Genomic DNA, 21160 nt, shown 5'->3' with positions numbered 1-21160 from the left:
GGAAGTGCTCCTCCCCTACTGTTTGACCCTAGCCTATCAGGTCCCATCAGGACTGTCTGGATCCTCTTCCTCTGTGGGCCGGCTAGGTCACCGCACCAAGTAAAAGTGAACAAGGAGAGGCAACAGAGTTGATGTCAGAGACTGTCTCTTCTCCTCTTACTAGGGACTCACATGGAGACTAAGCTATCTATGGGCTACATTTGCACAGGGGGTCTACGTTTGGTTGATACATCAGTCTCTGCAGTACCCCTTGAGCATTTAAGCCAAAGCTGCTTTTTAAAATCACCCCTTGGCACAATGGTAGGGAAGATTACAGAAGCTCCCCTATATACCCTAGGTTGTTCCTCTGTCTTGTTTTTTAGGATAGGATTTTATGTAGGCCAGGCTGCCCTTGACTTTCTGATTTTCCTGCCTCCATAATCCTGAGATTATAGGCAGTCCTGGGGCTGGGACCCAGAACTGCAGATGCTAAGCAAATACTCTACTAGCTGAGGAATAATCCCAGACCCAACCCTAGCATCTCCCTTTCACTAGTGTCTCACTATGTAGCCCATGCTGCTTTCACACTTGTGATCCTCCTGCTCAGCTTCCCTCAGTGTTGAACAACAGGCATGCACACCATGCCTGACCTTAGCAGGTTGCTTTGTTTCATGGGTTTGTTTGTCTGAGACAGCATCTCAATATGTAATCCTGGCTGGCCTGAAATGAGTTCTGCCTTCGTCAGTCTCCCAAGTGCTGGGATTAAAGGCATGGCAGTAACTCTCAGGCCCTAGTATATTTTTAATCTTTATCTTTCTGGTCCATCACAACTAACATTTTACTGGTTGCATATAAAAATACCTATTATTTCCTCAACCATTCCCATAGTGTTAGCTATTTTTCTGTCTTTAACTTGTCACTTGTCTACTGTGTGCTTTATCTATACACCAGAATAGACTTTCTAAATAATCTATTCATATGAACTGTACATACTTACTGGCCTTTTGGCTAAGACCAAGTATCAAATCTGTTAATTCTACCTTAAATAAAACATAGGGCCCAAACTCCTTATTAATTCTAAAAAGGTTTGAACTAATTCAGACAAACAGAAGAAAACAACAAAAACACAGTTCCCTTTTCTTTTCTTTTCTTTTTTTCTTTCTTGCCTGGCCAAGGGGTGAGACAAAAAGATGATGACTTGATGCTGGACTGTGTCCTGGTCTCTGCTAGATGACTGATTAGCCAGAGAGGGTGGATACAACTTGGGCAAGGTACTTCTCAGAGTCTGAGTAGAAAGGTTAACTGAAGGGTTGAATTAGTGGGTAGTCTAATGAGCCAAACCCTTACTACAAAAACTCCCTTGGATTGAAGAAAGTGTGTCGTCTAGGGATGTCTGGTCTTCTGTAAATAGTCTTAACAACCAAAATAAAGTTCTGAAGTCACAGGTTTGTGGGAGTGAGGCTACAACACCTCAGATCTATGCATTGAGATCCATGCCAGCTGAGATTATCACTCTAAGACCTGCCTCCTGGGGATAACTCACTATAACCCTTCACACAAGTCTCACATCTACACCTGCCTGTGACAGCCTTTAACTGCCTTCAGGTATCAGTGCTGACTGCATGAAAGTCCTTCACCTTTCATTTTAACTTCATAGTTCTCTAGTCCAGTCGAGCTGTCTTCTAACTATGTAAATAGAAATTCTGCACTTATGGCATATAAAGGATCTTTTAAATACTTCTGTTACATTTATTTCTATACAAGCACAGGCATTGCTGTGTGTCACGTATGGAGAAGTCAGAGGACAACATGCAGGAGCTGGTTCTCCTTTCACTACGTGAATTCCAGGGATCCAGCTCAGATCTCCAGGCTTGGTGGCAAGAATCCCTAGAGGAGCCATCCTGGAGTGGATCTTAACACGAGCATGATGACTAACCCTTGACGCCTCAGAACCTGAGCATGGAGAGAGAGAGAGAGAGAGAGAGAGAGAGAGAGAGATATTCCCCCTTTCTGCACCGTAACATTTTAACAGCTTTTTATCCTTTGCTATATAATTTAGTCTTCCCAGAAGTACCCAGAATTCTTCAAGAACAAGATGATATGTAAATAAATAAAAGAGTCATACTGAGTGTTGTCTTTTTGTGCCAATTATGTGCTGGGTTTTCATATCCTCCTGTAAGTGAAATGAAAGCAATGAAGGTTAGGAGGGGGAAAAAATAATAAATGATCACATAATGATTTTATTACAGAATACCTGTGAGTAAATTTAAACTCTAGCAATGTGTGTGCTGTTTTGCATTGCACAATCTTTTCTTTGCCTCCCTCACTCTCACAGTATTTTAGGTGCTGTGTGTTGCGCAGGATAGTTTTATGTTAACTTGACACAAGCTATAGTCATCTGAGAGGAGGGAATCTCAACTCAGAAAATGTGTCCCCATGATTCGCCTGTATGTAGACAAATCTGTAGGGCATTTTCTTATTTAGTGATCAAGGGGGAAGATCACAATTCATTGTGGGTGGTGCCATCCCTGGGCTGGTGGTCCTGGGTTTTTTAAAGAAAGCAGGCTGAGCAAGCCATGGGAAACAAACTAGTAAGCAGCACGCCTGCATGACCTCTGCATCAGCTCCTGCCTCCACATTCCTGCCCTATGTTATGCCTTAGTTCCTGTCCTGACCTCCTTCAGTGATGGACAGTGATGTGGAGGTGTAAGCCAAATGAACCCTTTCCTCCCCAACTTGCTTTTAATCATAGTGTTTCACCATAGCAATAGTAACCATAACTAGAAAAGGGGCTGTTACTGTCAGATTGTTATTGAGAAGAAATCAGTATAGGGAAGGATTTTGTTTATACCGAATCTGTAAAGTCCACTCTACAGACAGTAACTGAATGAACAATTTTAGCAAGATAAAGACGGGAGGTACCCCAAAGAAGGAAGTGACTGCTGGGGAGGGGGTCCCTGGAGGCTCCATGCTTAGCTATTGCTGCTGGTTGAAGACTGGGAGGAGGGGTCCCTTCCCTTGGTGGACACCTAACAGCTGAGACAAAAAAAAAAAAAAAAATAGGTCTGGTAAGGCTCAGGCTACAAAAAAATCTTAGTTTTGGTTTAAATCACTGGTTAATTAAGGATACAATGCAGGGTACCAGGGCATCTGTTACAAGAACCCAAAAAATAAAAACAGATGGTAGCACTTTGCCTACTCCCATCCCACGCTAGAAACAAGCACAGTGGAAAGTTCCACCCTGCTTTCCCTGGCTGCCAATCTCTTCATTACTTAATTAGGATCTTGTCCATACTAGGCATTATCTGTACTAGGCAAGCACTCTACCACTGAGCCACATCTCAGTCCTCAGAGTCCTGTTATAATTAGCTAGGCATGATGGCACATGTGCACACTCCCAGCACCTTCTGGAGACACAAAGACAGGAGGATGAGGACTGAGGTGCAGGGAGGAGAGTGTCAGTTGGTGGACACTCTTGGCTACATAGTGATCTTGAGACCAGCTTGGGCTACATGATGCTGTTTTAAACAACGTCTGTTATAATCAAGCCTTCCTCTCTTGTAATTAAATAAAATACAAACCTATACAACACCTCCATTTCAGTTCTTAGGCCTTCAGAAAGGTCCTTAGAAAATGAAGCTGTCTGAGATCATTCCTCAGTTTTCCTGGGATTAGGCCCAGATTCTTTTAAATGTTACACTAAGGATAACAAGCTTTGGTGACCATGTGTCTGTCACATTCAACAAGGACACTGGTGGGCTTTGGCTTGGGCAGGCTGTTGGAAGGGAGGCAGAACTATGTAACAGGATGCGAGGAAAGAGTCTGTGCTAAAGCATCAATCCTAAACTGGGTGAAGAAAGATGTATTGCTCCTTGAAACAAACTTAAGTGAATAAGCTTTTTATTGCCCATGTCTTTAACCTCAGCTGCTCAGATTCTTTTCTTTCCTAGCACTAAGGTATCAGAGGTCCTCAAGGTTCTTTTTGTTCTTTTTGTGATTCCTTTCAGGTGATGACGAGAGGACTGTCTCTAGCTCAGTCAGTTCCCATACACGGTGACTCTCCACCCGCCACTTCCTATGGCAGACTTGCCTACCTTCAGAGGCCCCATCTAGTGGACTGGCTCAAATGGATGTGGCAGTAGAGCCTCAAAACCCAATGGTACTAGACGACAGCCCCAATCACCCACGCTAACACACCCGCAACTTAAGTCCCTGAGAGTCTTCCTCCCAGGTCTCTACCAAGTCACTAAAATATGCCTCCTCTGCATCCCTGGCACAGCTGCTAGGTTAGCAACCATCTTATCTCCGTTGCACTTGGTGGCTACAGGCAGGGAGGACTGCTGGAGTCCATCTATCACCCCTAGTCTGTCCTGCCATACTTCTCTCTTTGGAAGCTTGTTCATAGGTCTGTCAGGATGGGATCAGAAAGATGAAAGCTAACCACATCACAAATCAACTTTAAAGCAACAAGGCCCATATAACAGCTTCAGACCTCGCTCACATGTCTATAAATGTCCCTATAAATGTCTATTTCTTTCTAACTGCTTAGTATTATTAACCCCTCAGGACTGGAAACTTACACAACTGTAAATCAGAGTCAGTGCTACAGAGAGACAGAAAGCCAAGCAATTAGCAGCAGAATGCGATACCTCACACAGGTTACACAGGGTAGTATGGGTGCTATGACAGTCCATGAGGGAAGAGGAGAGAAAAAGTGGGCATTTTATTTTAGAGGAGGCTAACTGGCACCAAGCTAGAGGTCAAACAGGTCTGAAAGGCCCTTACTTTCTAGGCTAAGCCTTGAAGGAAGACATACAAAGTCCTAAGAGGCTCAAAAGTAGACCTTTTGGAGAAATGCAGGGAAGAGGAGTCTGAACTAAGATACTAACAGTAGAGAGACGGTTTGTAAATAAACAAGATTCTAATTTCATTACAATCAGAGGGTGGAGGAGAAGCATCAAGGATCTTCAAATTTATGGCTTCGGCAACTGCATGAAGAATGGCTTCTCTCAGCGGATGGCAACAAGGCGGCTGCTCAGATCTGCAGAAGGGGAGGCATGAATGCCTGTAAAACAGATAAGAGGTCAAGTAGACAAGAGGAAAGGAAGTATATTTCAATAAGAAACAAGTTGTCTGAACAGAAGTCTCCCAAAATTTTGCATGATAAACATGTATATTATTACTTCTATAATAAAGTATATAAATGGAATATGGTAGCACAGCTATTGGGAAGCAGTGGTACATAAGTGCATGTACACACACACACACACACACACACACACACACACACACACGACGCACGACTTTATCTCAAAAAGCCAAAACAAAGAGAGCTGGGACCAGTTACTGACAGATCCTATAACAGCACACAGTCCCTCAGCCACATGCTGAAGGGTAAATGCTCAATAATTGGTTAAAAGGTAGAATGTTTTTAGAAGAAGGGGAAGGATTAGTATTTTCTAAGGACATCGTCAGCTGGTGGTGGAGCCCTTGATGGCCCCCGTGAGGAACTGCAATGGAGAGTAGAGACTACTGATCAGAACAGCTTTCAGAAGCTTGCCTTGAGGGATACCTATCATAATGCATTTCCAGGAATGTGATGAGATTATCAACTAAGCAACTCAAACTTGGACAACTTCATGGAGTGATGGCCACAATCTAGTTTTCAAAAGCCCTATATATTGTGGTTAGATACAGTATAATTCCAGCTCTCAGACACTTGGGAAGAGGCAGGAGAGATGCTCAACGGCTAGAGCACTGGCTGCTCTTGCACAGATTTGGTCCCCAGCACCCACAAGATGTGTCACAGCCATCTGCAACCAATTCCAGGGATCTAGTGCCATCTTCTGACCTCTGTGGGCAGCAGGTATTCATGTGGTACTGGCACACATACATAAAAAATAAAGTGGAAAAACTCTCACCTAAAGATAGTAAACAATCCCAGAGTTAAGCCACAAGAGATTAGCTTTATATGTTCAAAATGTGTAGAGAACAGAATGGTAGATCACACTTGTGACCCAGCATTCAGGAGGGGTGAAGAGAATGGCTATGAGTTCAAGGTCAATGGCTATATTAAGTCCCATGCCAGCCTGTGTTAGGATGTGAGACCTACCTCCAGCCTATGTTAGGACCTACCTCACGTACACTACAGGCCCCACCAAAAACTGTGTATGAACATCAAACCACAAAAAAGTCCAAGTAAGTTCTCCAATGTCAACAGTACTGGGGATCAAATCAGAGCCTCGCACATGCAAGAATGATGACCAGCTACAGCTCTAGACGTCGGTCTTTTGAGGTAGGGTCCAGTCCCGAGTCTGTCTATCTTGGCCTCTCACATGCTAGGATTACAGGTATTTACTGCCAAGTAATCACTCTATGTAGAGAAATAAACTTGATTGAGAAGGAATTAAGAGGCAGTATGTGATAGAATAGGAAAAAAGACTGATGGTTTTTAATTTTTGTTTTCTTTCTAGACAGAGTTTGTCTGTGCAGCCTTGGCTGTTCTGGAACTCACTCTATAGACCAGGCTGGCCTTGAACTCACAGAGATCCACCTGCCTCTGCATCCAGAGTGCTGGGATTAAAGGTGGGTCACCAACAATGCAGGCAAAAAATTTTTAAAGATCTTGTCTCAAATGTTAAAAAAAAAAAAAACTTCCAGAAACTATGTACTGTATCTTCTTCACCAGAACATTACAATTCTAGCAATTCTGCAATTCTATGAGCATACTTTCTGTGTGTGTGTGTGTGTGTGTGTGTGTGTATATGTGTGTATGCACATGTGCAAAGGGTGGTACTGAATCTGTTTAGTTAGAGGAAGTGAATGATTTGTAGTTAATCTTGACTGTCAGCTTGGAAAGATTCAGAATCACCACAGAAACAAACCTGTGGGCATGTTCCCGAGGAGATTCTAAATGAGGTTAACTGAGGTGGAAGATCTCTAAATATGAGGTCGCAATTGAATATGGAAAAAGACAGTCCTGCATTCATTGCTCTCTGCCTTCTGGTTGTGAATCAACGTAAGCAGCTGCCTCCTGCTCCTGCCCCCGTCCACCTGCACCATGGACCTAACCCTTCCTTCGTTAGATGCTGCTGTTAGGTTGTTTTGTCACAGTAACAAGACAAACAGTTACAACATGATTTCTGGAGACCGACGGCTAGGCCACAATTATGTTAAGAATAAAGCTGCCAGCTCAGAGCTGGAGGGATGCTCAGTGGTTAAGAGCACTTGGAACCCTTGTAAAAGACGGGAGTTGCGTTCTGTAACTCCAGTTCCAGAGGATCCACCAATACCCTCTTCTGGTCTCTAAGGATACTGCCACGAATGTGGTACATGTACATACATACACACAAACATTCATACACATAAAGTAAAAATAACTAAGTCTTTAAAACATATAGAACCTCTTAGGTTAATTTCCTCTCTTAAAAAGGAGGCAACCTGATAGGTGGCTCATGCCTGTGAATTAGATACTTAGGAGGGTGGCCTGGACTACATAATGCAAAATAAGACAAGTTTACAATGTCTACCACAGGTGTCTGCTGGGCATGCGAGCACACACCTGTGTTCCTGGCTACTCAGGAGGATGAGGCAAGATCAAGTTAGCTCCAGAGCTAAGGACCAGCCTGGACACCACATCAAGGCTTCGTTAGCAAAACATGAAAGTAACAACAAAACTCACCTAGCCTCATCTACAGTACAAATATAAATGATACAGGACTCTGAGGGCTTTCATCAAGAGAACTTTAGCTCTGATACGAGGTCAGTTTCTCTTACATGCCACAATAGAAGTGATGGGCTGACACAAACATTAGCAGATCAGTAAGTTTCAAAGAAGGGACATGACATTCCACCCTGTTAACTAGAAAAGGTGCCAAGACTAGGAGAGTATGAATACCGCCAGAGGTGCAAGACGAAAAGCACTGTAAGTCTCTCTAGGCACTGACAGTGCATCCAGCTCTCTCATCACAGCACACACACACACACACGCACACACACACACACACACACAAACCCTGTGAGAAAACAGCCTCTTAAAATGAGCTCCAGAAGACTAGGTGATGACTTCATCAGGGAGGAAGCTCAGCTCTTCTTTTTCTTTCAATTTAAGAGACCAGAGTCTCTCCATGTAGCTCAGGCAAGGGGCTCCATACCCTCTGACCATCCAAGTAGCTAGGGTATAGACACCTGGCCATACCCATTCACACATGGCTTTAAAGGGACATTCACTAAAGCCTTCATGGTTGAATTTGCTCCAGGATGGTTTACACGGTTTCATATAAAAAAAATCCCCAACCAACCAAACCCAGAGAGAACGTGCCTTTAGGAACTTGCAGCTCTAAAGAGCTTCATGTTCACAGCTTCCATCTTAGAACTGGCAATTGTCACTTAAAAGACAGCAGTGCCCACTTGCTTCAAGGTTCTTATATGAATTCTATACCACAAACAAGACTAAACAAAACTAATTTCCATTCCAGGAACATAAGTAATGTATGGCAATCTCCAGGAGACAATGAGATGGCCAGGCACAGGACTTGACCCCAAAGCCTCATTTTAAGTCACTATCTCCTTCTTAAAGGCCCTTTGTTTGAATTTAGTCACATTCTGAGGTACCAGACAATGGTCAACAAACAATGGTGAGAGCATAACTCCTAACATTAAAGTATATATAAAAACTTCCTAGGTTTAATATGCTTTGAAATCACACAAAAGAAACACAAGTGATTCACGTGTGTTAGTACACCTTTAATCCTAGCATGGATGGAGCAGATGCAGAGGCAGGTAGATCACTGAGTCTGAGGTCAGCCTGGTGTACATAGTGATGGAAAGAAACAGAGGAGAGAAGGGAGAAAAGGGAGAGAAGAGAAAGAAAGGTGGATGGAAGGGATAAAAGAAAACAGGAAGGCTAACTGATAGAAACGCTGAATAAGCCAAGATGACTCAAGACCTCATTGCTGAGAATATAATAGACAATCTTCTAACTTAACTTACACAGGAAAGGAAAAATGTTATTCTTGTTAATTAAAGACTCTTTTTTTATCAAGTACAGTGATCATCTAACCCTTTTCCAGTCAGCAAATCCCTTGAAATATGATCAAAGAAAACAGACCACACCTGAGCAAATGGCACATATCTTCCAAGTGTGTCACTGTTTCAAGAGATTCACAGAGCATCATCTAAAAGTTCATCAGGGTCCACAGACGTGTGTCACGGAGGGTTGCCTTGCAGATCACTTGCTCATCCAGGGCTGTGATTCACGTGGTGCAGTGCGTTAGTGTACAGGAAGCCCCGGGGTTGATCCCAGCACCACATAACCCTGGATGTGATAGTACAACTGGGAGGTGATGGCATGGGGTCAAACATTCAAGATGGTCTTCAGCTACACAGAGAGTCTGAGGCCAGCTTGGACTACATGGGACCCTGTCTTAAAAAAAAAAAAAAGCAAAACAAAAAGCCTCTTAAAAAATGAGCAAGCCTGACAACTTGAGGAACAATCCGAGGAACCCATTGTGGAAATAGGAAAGCATGTTCTCTGAATTCATGTGCTCCACAGCACATGAGTTCTTATATGCACACACGACAAACACACACATATAATCAAGACTAAACATTTTTTAAATGCCAGTAACAGATTACCTTGAAAATTACAGGGCATGCAGTAACATTCACATTTAGCTGCGTCTCCAAAGCACTAGAAATAGCACAATCATCAATTCAGTAATGAATTTTAAATGCCAGGCAAGACTATGGGGGCAGGAGGAAAGAGAAAGAATTAGTCTCTGGAAAAATGTAAACTAGGGTTGGAGAGATGGTAAAGAGAGTGCTCTGCTGGTAAAGGGCTTTCCTTAACAAGCACAGAGGCTGAGTTTGATGCAGCCATAGTGACAGGACTGAGAATGGACTGCTAGGGTTTGCTGCCAACAGCCTGGCCTACTTGGCAAGTGCTAGGCCACTAAGAGAGCTTGTCTCCAAAAAAAGTGGGGCAGACATTCCTGAGGAGCAACACCTATAGTTGTCCTCAGGCCTCTACATACATACATACACACACAAACAAGTAAATGCTTACATGCATGTGTGCATGCACATATACATACAATCTAAACCGATATTGGCTGTAAAAAGAGAAAATATGTAACACTCACTAACAGGCTAATATTTCAGCATACCAAGCTCAAAGCGAACAAAGACAACAAGCTGTGAAATTCTAAAAGCTGGCGCATATTCCAGCTCTGACCCTTCTTTAAGAGGAACGGATATGAGGTCACATTTTTACCTGTGCAACTGTGCATGTTAGCTTCATGGGACAGGGGCTGTATTTGACTAGTTTAATACTATTGCCCCAGGGCCTTGCTCTACCACTGCTGAATCTGAATGAATGGTGTATTTTTTTATGAGATAGCCTTAGTACAGAAAGGAGTGCAAATGTGATATTCATCTGCACTGTCCAAAGTGGCTCAACCACATCACTCTGGCTTCATATTCAACCCAAGGTATTAGAATACCACAAAGAAGTGCAAAACGGGAAAGGCCTTTATTCACTAGAAACACTTATCACACAATTATTTTCTAAAGTTACTTAAAAATTCAAAATGTTGGTAAACTTCTGAGAAACTTAAAATTCTGGGCTGGCGAGATGGCTCAGTGGATAAAGTGCTTGCTGCTAAGTCTGACAACCTGAGTTCCATCCCTGGAACACACATGGTGGAGGGAGAGAAGCAATCTCCAAAAGTTGCCCTTTGATTTCCTTGAATGCCACTGTATGCATGTGTACTTGTGTGTGCACTCTCTCTCTTTCTCTCTCTCTCACACACACACCCACGTACACAGTAATGTTAGGGGCTGGAGACATGGCTCATTGGTTAAGAACACTGGTTGCTCTTCCAGAGGACTCAGGATGGATTGCCAGTACCCACATGGTGGCTAACAACCATCTGTAGCTCTAGTTCCGGAGGATCCACTGCTACCTCCTCCTGGTCTCCACAGATACTGCATTCATGTGGTACACAGATATATAGGCAGGCAAAACACCCATACACATGAAACAAAAAAATAAAAATCACAAAAATTAAAAATGTTTAAAAAACTTTAAAATTTTGTCTCAATTTAATGTCTTTTTATATCCCCACACCAACAGTCCAAGTGTATTTTAAAAACAGACTCAGGTAACCCTTAAACGGCACTGAGGTTAAACAAGTTCCCAAAGAAGAAAAGCAGTAAGAATGCATAATGGCAAACATCAGACAGATGACTGCTTTCAGACTCTGAAGAGCATCTCATTACAGAGATTCAGTCCTCTAGTCTACACTATTAGCCCCGTTACGGACATTTCACTGAGCTGGGGACCTCTACTTTCTGGGCTGCCATCTTCAGCTATTTGCTTTAAATAAAACACTTAAGAGAGGACTAGGGTTTAGGAGGCATTCTTTCAAATGATACAAGAGTGCCATCATGGTATAAACATTAGCAGAAGACTATGGGAAGGCCCTAGAAGATTACAAACGAACCCCAGATGCCTTAGGATATCCAAATGTAAAATGGGCAGTTATGAAGCAAAACCTTACTTGTAAACTAGGAACCTGAACAAACAGTATTCCCCAAGTCTCCTTTTACAAAAGCGGAGGGGTAGCACATAAAAGACCAAGGCAAGGAGGACTCGTCAGGCGTCTGAAGCCAGGCAGGGCTACAAAACAAATACTAAGCAAGACTGTGTCTTGAAAAAGTACCCACTCCAGAGAAAACAAACAAAGCAAACAAACGAAAAAAAAACCCATTGTCTTCAATAAGCTACCTGTACTAAAATTTTAGTAAGACATATTTTAGACTTTACTGCTTGAATTGATTGTGTGTGCATATATGTACATATGTATATGATATAAATCCTATCATATACATATGTATCAGTATATGTATCAGTGACAGAGCACTTGGCTAGCACATATTTTAGGGCCCTGGGTTCGGCACCCAGGACCACAGAAAAAGAAAACAACAAGAAGTAAGCAGGTAAGGCCTTAAAACAGCTAATATATAATACAGTATCCAAGTAGAGAAGTACATGTTAACTTAAGCACATACTAAACATAAGAAGCTAAGAAATGGCTAAGTGGCTTATGACAGCACCCTAACTGGATGAACTACAGGGAGTTTGCAGTTTGGCTGCTACCAACTACTCAGTATCTATTATACTGAAAACCTCAATACCAAATCCTATCACTGCTAAACAGTGTCATATAGGGGATATTAACTCAAACAAAAAATACAGGTGAAAAAAGCAGAGTCTTTAGATGAGAACTTGTTTCCTCATAGGCTGTGGTTAAGAGTCAGATGAAATAACAGAATCAGTTATCACTGTTCTGTAGCTTTTATTATATTAAGGACTCCTGGTAAGTCATTGCTAATATTACAAGACTGAAACAATCCGACACTAAAGGGACACCTGATGAGAAAGAAAAATCACTTTCAAAAACAAAACCTATCAGGTGTAATCAGTCCTGGAGAACCAGCCACTAATCTACAGGGAACATGGGAGAAAGAGAATGAGGGATTTGCAGGGATACATGGCACAGCAACAACTGGACTACAGGAAAGATATAGAACAGTTTAAAAAATAAAAATCTTGACTCTTCAAACAACTTCCAACTTAAAACAGGAAGAAGTTGGAAGTGAATATATTTAGTAATATTCCCTTTTAGCTCGGTGGTGGCACACACCTTTAATCCCAGTACTTGGGAGGCAGAGGCAGGCAGATTGCTTTGGGTTCGAGGCCAGCCTGGTCTACAGAGCGAATCCAGGAGAGCCAAGGTTACACAGAGAAACCAATGCTGCCTCGAAAAACAGAGAGAGAGAGAGAGAGAGAGAGTCCCTTTTAATAAAAGACATAATGAACAAATGAACCTAGCACTTGGAAGGTAGAAACAGAAGGATCAGGAGTTCAAGGCCACCCTGAGCCATATGAGGTAATAAACTGCTGAAACTTCATTACTATTCTATTTCTGTACACAGCTGAATTTTTCTATATTTTTTAAAGATAAATAAACACAGAGAAGCATTTGGGAAAGCCTGGGTAATGAGCACTGAAACGGTCATTATGCATACACAGTGTAGAGCTAATGGCTGGCTGACTGGAGGGAGGTTTGGCGGGTGAGGCCACTCTGCACCAAAGTGCTCACTCACTTCTTCCTGGTTCAGACAATGCGCATGCCTTTATTCCACTCCACACCCATTACTGAAAACTAGACAGGAAATAAACCAGGAAACAATTTAAAAGGAGACACACGAGGAAATCAACTAATACAAAAGAACAGGACTAAAGGTGACAATGCTAAACGCCAACCAAATTCTTTCTTTTTTTCTCCCCCTTTTTAGGATGTGTTGTTTTGAGAAAAGACCTCACACTTCTGCAGTCCAGGCTGGCCTTGAACTTGAAAGTCTCTCAAGAGAATTACAGGCATAAATCAGCAAAGCTGGTTCAATCAATTAACTCCTTAAACACATTTTTCTTTAATAAAAAAAAAAAACACAAAAACAAAAAAAACCTAGGTGTATATATGCACGGAGGGAGGGGCATGTGTGTCCCAGCACACGTGTAGTGGTCAGAGGACAACTTGCAGGAGTCCATTCTCTCCTACCATGTGCGATCTGTACCTTAAACGCAAGTTGCCCAGGCTTGGTGGCAAGAACTCTTATGAGCCATTTTGCTGGCCCTAAACAGATACGCCTTTCAATCCCTCAGTCTATATAATATAAACAAAACAGCTTTTTTAGTACCTGAATCTAACTTATTTAAGTACTCTTAAATTTTACCAACTTTAATGGAAGGTATATGTAAAGATTTAAATAAACAAAAACCCCTGCTATTTTTCTATTTTTGTAAATATCTTGTAAACTATCTTTTAATTATCTTTCGATAGCAAAAATCATGACTGGCCACATTCCCTGAAGTGGGGGGAGAGAAAAGACATTACTATGTAGCTATCATGGCGACTTAGTTACTAATATTTATTAAACACTGACCACTTAGCTAGATACACTTAATATTCTCATTTCACAAATGTGGAACTTATCAATTAAAATTGGGGGCTCAGCAGCTAAGAACACTGGCTGCTCTTCCAAAGGGCCCAGTTTTGATACCCAGAACCACACGGTGGCTTGCTACTGTCTGTAACTCCAGTCCCAGAGAAATCTGACCCCCTCTCCTCTGGCCTCCCCCAGGGGGCACGTATGGGGTGTACAGACAAACACAAGCAGCAAAACATTCACACAAATAAATTTAAAACAGTAAAACCAACAGTCACAGTTAACAAACGTCATATGAGTTATGCAATAATCACCAACTTACAGATTCCTATCAGTGAGCACAATGCATTTGATTGTTTTCCTCTAATCCTATTTTTCCACTCTCTAAGAAGAAATATAAGCCACAGATCAAAGTAAATTAAAGCTCATTTTTAATAGAAAATTGCTCTTAGCGGGGTCTGGTGGTGCAGACTTGCAATTGCAGTGTGTTGGTTTGAATGAGAATGACCCCCAAAGGTTCATGCTTGAATGCCTGGTCCCCAGTTAGTGGAACTGTTTGGGGAAGATAACCAGGCGTGGCCTTGTTAGAGGACCTGTGTCACTGGGCTGGGCTTTGAGATGTCAAAAGCCCATGCCAGGCCCACCCAATGTCCCCTGCTTTCTGCTCGCAACTTGTGGATAGCTGTGTGCGGCGGTAGCAACTTCTCCAGGATGGTGCCAGACCTCCTTGCTGCCACCACCATCCCCAGCATCCTGACCATGGACTAACCCTGTGAAATTTAAGCAAGTCCCCCAAATCGAATGCTGCTTTTCATAAGTGGCCTTGGTCACAGCGCCTCCTCACGGTAACAGAACAGTGACTAAGACACCCAGCTACTGGGAAGAGGTGATAATGCAGGCATGTTAGGAGTAGTTCAAGGTCTGGCTGGGCAATTTAGCAAGCCAAATGTGGTGGCTTTATATCTTGTAATCCCAGCACTTGGGAGACTGAGGCAAGAAGACTTGTGTCTGGTAGGCCATTTGGATAATGCTTTTAGTTTCAATGATAAAGATGTTAGATACAGGTGAAAGGGTCAGAAACAGGCCATCACTAATGTGAACTACAGGGAGAAACTCTAAAGCAGGTTGCCTCTAATTAGAAGCCCCAATGTTTACCTGGAACTTTTTTTTTTTTTTTTAAAGGCAACAGTATTAACTATGTAGCCTAGATGGCCTGGAGCTTGCTATGTAAACCAGACTAGCCTTGAAGTCTTGAAGCCTCTCCTTACTAAGTACCGAGACTAGCGGTGTAAGAGAGCATGCCTGGCGCCTCAGAGTCCCTTCTCTGTGTTCTTCAGTACTCTGCAGTCTGTAATTGAAAAAAGATGGACTACTGCCTTTACCACCCTTCCTTTCCAGGTCTCAGTCACTGTCCTGCCCTCAACCCACCACCAACATACTGAACTGACACTACATGCCTTGTTTAAATTGCCAGACCTGTGCTTGCCCTATGGGTAATTACTTTATATGACAGTAGGATAGTCTTAATTCTTTTCTGTGTTCTTCAGAGTATGCACCACAATGGCTTATATATGGTAAGCATTAAGTAGAATGGAATCAATGGCAAATGTAAGGACTCAAACCAGCCAATAGACAGAGATCTCTTAAGTGGGACATCATAAGGATCCAATTAATCCATACATGTGCAGCCTAGGAAACTGAGGAAATTAAGCAACTCCTATTATTTCCTCATCTTGTGTCTCCTCCCAAGCCCCTCACCACAGGTGAGAGGTGAACAAGGCAAAGAAATACAGAATGCTGACTAGGGGGCATAATCACTCGATCCTGGTTATGTTCCTGCAAAGCAAAGACATTTGGCTAAAATAGTAGCTTTTTTTGGCATTCTAGTTACTTCAAATATTCCTATGCAATGTCAGATTTCAAAGAAAATTCTGGATACCAGCTTTGTGAAAACAACTTTTACAATAAAGTCATTTAGTTCTTAATACTGTCAAAGTAGACAACTCCCCCAATTTTCATATTGCTAATAGCTTCTGGGACAGAACAGATTGGATATATGGGCATTCAGCAACTTCCCTCTCACTTTCAGAAGCCCCAAATCCTGTTTTTTAAAGTATAAAGGCACCAAGTTTTAACTAGAACCCCCCCCCCCATGACTTTTCTCCATGCTAAACACAGCTGTCTAAAGGTACGGCTACATAGATTTCTTAAAAAAATAAAAAAGCCAGACCATTATCAGCATAAATACTTTCTGATAAACAGACTCCTAAACACCCAAACTAGAAAGGAAGAGAATGTCAAGAAATAAAAGTACTTTAAAGCTTCTGTTATCAAATATAGTTAAGCTGTGCCCTATTATCATGTCCTGGTTATTTCTTTTTATAAAAAAATATATTAACAACTTCAACAGAAAACCCCAACTTAACTGACTCAAAGTTATTAGAAAAAATGCAGAGATCACATCTAGAAGCCTTCAGTATTTCTATTACTAACAAAACAAGCACAAGAGAGGCTGCAGCAAAGATCAAATGTCACTGCTGGCAAAGCAGAGAAGACTGTCATGGCTGAATGTGAAAGCTCCTGTGTTTAAACAGTTGGTCCCCGTTGGTGGCACCGTTTTGGGAGGTTGTGGAACCTTTTGGACATGGGTACTAGCTTCAAAACACAGGGGCTGGAGCTGGGGAGTTTGCACACTGGTTAAGAGTATTTGCTGTTGTTGCATAGGATCTGGGCCCAATTCCCAGCACCCACGTGGAAGCTCACCACCTCCTTGGGACCAGGCACACATCTGGTGTGCGGACGCACATGCAGGCAAAACACTTACATATGACATAATAAAAGTAAATCCTTTTTTAAATGTTGGGACATGGAGACAGGATGGCCAGGTATAGCACTGAGCTCTTCTGGGTCTCTCTCTCTAGGTCCTAGGAGATTTGAGCAAGCTAAGTTGCTTTTCTCAAGTATTTTGCCACAGGAAAAAGAAAGACAGCACAGACCCATGTGGGGAAGAAAAGCCAGGGAACAGCAGTAAATGGAAATCTGGTGACATTAAACTTCCTCACCCAAAGTTTCTACTTTACAAACTCCTTCTGTAGTGTCAATTTTACAGGAAAAAAGCAACCATAATCATAGCTCACAAACTCCTGGAATTTGTGACACATGGTTACAACCTTTTCCTTTCCACACTCAAAACAGGATGCTACTTCCTTGCATTGATTGGTAGTCAATCGTAGGCCATTGGAAAAAGTAAGAAAGCTACGCAGATATGGTCCCACCCACCTCCCCTAAACTTAGCAGCACAAACATCTCTTTTGGCTCCTTTTCTGGTGCTGAATGACTTCTACCTGGGGCCACTCTGCACGCTGATCCTTTCTCCACACTGTTAGTGGCCCCGATGCTAGCACAATCTGTCTGCCCCTCAACATCTGTGCTTGTAACCTGCAACTGTTATGCAAAAAAGGAGATGCGCACTCACAAAGCAATACCAGCTCAAGACCACTGTGCTGGTTAGTCTTCATCAACTTTACACAAGCTAAAGACCACTGGACAGGAGAGACCTCAATTGATAAACTGTCCCCATCAGAATTGGCCTGTGGAGCTTTTTTTTTTTTTTTTTTTTTTTTTTTTTTAATTAATAGGAGAGGGGGTGGTACCATCTTTGGACAGGTGGTCCAAGGTTGTAAGCAGTATTCTTCCATTTCTTTAGTTCAGTTCTTGCCTCCAGGTTTTTGTCCTGATGTCCCTTAGTGATGGACCATGACTTGAAAGTATAAACCAAATAAACTCTTTCCTCCTCAAGTTACCTCTTGTCAGTGTTTTCATCACAGTAACAGAAACCTAGCTAGAACAATTCCAGCAAAGACACAGCCATCATAGCACAGATCAACATTCTTGATACACTGAGACAAAAATGTAACAGGTTTAAAACAAAACAAAACAAAACAAAAAACAAAAACAAACGTAGCCAGGCACTGTAGCCCGGCACTGTAGCCCATGTTTTTAATCCCGGCACTTGGGAAGCAGAGGCAGGCAGGTCTCTGAGTTGGAGGCTAGCCTGGTCTACACAGAGAGTCCAGGACAGCAAAGGTTATACTGAGAAACCCTGTCTCAGAAAACTGAAGGAAAAAAAAAAGTAAATAATTAGTTATACTAAATCCCTACTATGAAAACATTTAGCAATATGTTCACTTCAGGAACTGATACTTAGTCCCACCATGTATGAATCAACAGTTATCTCTCAATTTTAGATAGCTTATATAAGACAGTATGAAAAGAACTTTATCTGAAAGATTTATTGATTAGCAAATAACTTTGTTGGGAAGCAAAGAAGCTAACCTGGACTTCCTAGAGTGCTGTGAAGAATGGAAGGTCTAGACCTAGCTTATACTCAAGCAGACCCTACTGAGCCATGTCTTTCACCAGGCATCATGAGTGCCATAAGCCTGTAATCTCAGCATTCAGAAAAAGGCACAGGAGTTTAAGATCCTCTTCAACTAACAGCAAATCAAAGCCAGCCTGGGCCACATGAGATGCTGCCAAGAAAGAAAAGAAAGGAAGAGAGAGGGAGAAAGAGAGTGAAAGAAAGAAAAATAAGAGGAGGAAAAAAAGAAAAAAGAGAAGAGAAAGAGAAAAAGAAAGGAAGAGAAAGAAAGGAAAAAGTCAATTCTTACAGCAAAAGTAACATTTTGCCTGAAGAAACTGCACAGTTAAGAAAAATATTAGACACCCTAAGATAACTAAATATCATGTTCTTAGTTCTTGAATTCACTAGGTAAATATTTTAACACCTAAAGATAGACAAGTTTCAATGTACTAAGAACCATAATGTTGTCAAGGTAAAATGAAAGCTAAACAATGTGCAAAGGAAGCTTTCAGCAGCAGTTCACAGAGAACGGCGGAGAGAAGAGCTGTCAGGTTATCTTTATGACACCAAGTCTAGACAGGTGCGATGGCACCTACATGCCTCAGAGAGGGGGAGGGGAGGAAAGGAAGAGGGAAGGAGAGAGGGAAGGAGAGAGGGAAGGAGAGAGGGAAGGGTGGGGCGAACAAGCGCTCAAGCAGAGCAGCTGTCTAAATGACAAAATGAAACCCTGTGTGGGATTTTGCACTTAGACTGCGTGTATCAACCTCAGTTTCAAGACGGCGTTAGTCCAACTGGTATCAAAAGAGTATTTTACTTGCTTGTTATAAAAGCACACACGCAGGGTGGTCGTGGCACACACCTTTGAGCCTAGCACTCAGGGAGGCAGAGGCAGGTGGATCTCTGTGAGTTCAAGGCCAGCCTGGTCTACAAAGTGAGTTTCAGGACAGCCAGGGCTATAGGAAGCAGCCCTGTCTCAAACAAACAAACAAACAAACAAACAAACAAAAAACAAGCAAGAAAAGCACACATAGGATCATAAAACTAGAAAATTGTATACATGGAAGGAAAATTGTATACATGTATTCTTTTGGATGGAATTCATTACTCAGATTTATATCTATGACTTTTAGACCAGTAATCATACAGTGCAGAAGATGATGAGAACAGTGTATGAAAAGCTATTAACAGATATAAACAAGAGATTTAATAAAACCACAAAGAAGGTAACGACTTCCAAGGCGCACCTCCTCCAGATCTGTAACAGTGCTGTTGTGTTAAAACGAAAAGCATATGGTAGAGTCTATGGAGATTAGGCTATTAGAAATGCAGTGCTTAACTGTGAGGGATTTTCTTCCATTTCATTTAACAAGTAGAAAACAGTTGCAGCCTCTGTTTTGGACATTCAAATAATCTGTTTGTCCTCCTCAAATGTCAACAGTTCTGAGCCGTACTTATCCTTGAGCTACCAAAGCAACTGGTCCCTCAGGCTCCTGAGCACCTGCCTAGGTTATAAACATACTTTAGGAGGTTAGCACAGCAGTAACCAAAGACTCCAGCCTTGTCCAGTGAGCCTTCTAATTGAGAGATGGATTTAAAAAGTACTCATTCCATAAAAGTGTAAAGGCTGTGGCCAGAAAGGGCAGCGCGGTGAGTATGTACATACACAAACGCGGACTTAGTGGAAAGACTTCAGAAGGCTAATATACAGCAACCAGATCACAACAAAAGGTGCTGCTGCTGCTGCTGCTAACACAGAGCCCAAGGAGACAATGTGACACTCAGATAAACGACAGAAGTTGGAGGGTAGGAAACAAAACACTGAAGCAGGCATGGTTCACAGTCAAATAGCCTCTAAAGTCTCAGGTGTCAAAAAGTTTACAAAAACACAAGGGGATCTCCAAATACACAATACAGAAAGAACACCCCCCCACATACCCAGAAAATGTGTTAAAATCTTAAATTTTAAAGTTATCCATATTAGTAACGGTATAGAGGAATTCCAGTGTTTATAACCCTGAAACTAAATTTGGATAGGAAAAAACAATGACATCATGGCTATATGATGCTGCTTTGGCTGTAAACTATTTTCATGATCCCCCTGACTCAACCTCCAGAGTGTTCAGATTGCAGATATGTACCACCACACCAAATCTTAGCTATAAACTTCTGGTACAATTAGGGGAAAGCCATGAGTTTAAGCCACACATAGTGCCTTCCCCAGGCTCTCATGTGGGAGACGGCAGAGGGAGGGAGAGGAACATCATAAATTAAGAGGAACAAAACCCTCATATGGCAAACAGCAGAAACAGCTTTTAATTTAATGTGGAAAGGAAGGATATCAATAAAGAAAATGCCACTGAAATGAACATGTTTCCTAATATAAAACTAACTTGAAACAGAAGAAATAAGAAAGTTCAAGGAGCTAAGAGATTTGTTTTGAGACAGGATCTCAGAGCCTAGGCTGGCCTCCAACTGGCTTTATCGCTGTATAGTCAAGGATGACCTTGAACTCCTGACCTTCCTGCCTCCACTTCTCAGTGCTGGAATTACATCCATGTATCACCATGCCTGGCAAAAGTCTTACCTATATTAAAATTTAAGAAAGACCACACCAAGAGCTTGTAAATTTCCTCTCAGTCTTACAAAGACTTCCAATTATAAAATCACCCCACCCATGAATATATGGGCAACATAAATTGGACTTGGTGGGTTTTTTTTGGAAAGGGTAGGGCATTAGAGTGGGAGAGTGGACCTGGGAGGAATGGGAAGCAAGTGTAATCAAAGTGCATTGTACAACATTCCCAA

The 21160-nt window shown here is 42.1% G+C and overlaps 1 protein-coding gene across 6 annotated transcripts in view; it reads right to left on the bottom strand.

Moving 5' to 3' along the window:
* Fbxo34 (F-box protein 34) overlaps nt 1–21160 on the bottom strand; it is a 67228-nt gene that overhangs the window by 3135 nt on the left and 42933 nt on the right. For 2 of the 6 annotated variants that reach the window (XM_021650845.2, XM_021650846.2), the window contains exons 3-4: nt 4914–5044; nt 2105–2152 (exon numbers count right to left, since the gene is read on the bottom strand). The exons of 1 other annotated variant lie outside the window; for it this stretch is intronic. The gene's annotated coding sequence lies outside the window, so the exon portion shown is untranslated. Of the gene's footprint in view, nt 1–2104; nt 2153–2901; nt 3698–4868; nt 5045–21160 lie in introns of those variants that run through there. 3 more of the 6 variants (XM_060382158.1, XM_060382157.1, XM_060382156.1) reach the window with 3 other exon arrangements.

This window comes from Meriones unguiculatus, chromosome 4, assembly GCF_030254825.1.
Source record: "Meriones unguiculatus strain TT.TT164.6M chromosome 4, Bangor_MerUng_6.1, whole genome shotgun sequence".
Taxonomy (NCBI): domain Eukaryota; kingdom Metazoa; phylum Chordata; class Mammalia; order Rodentia; family Muridae; genus Meriones; species Meriones unguiculatus.
Note: the sequence above shows the minus strand (reverse complement) of the source record. Positions and strands in the feature narration are given on the sequence as shown.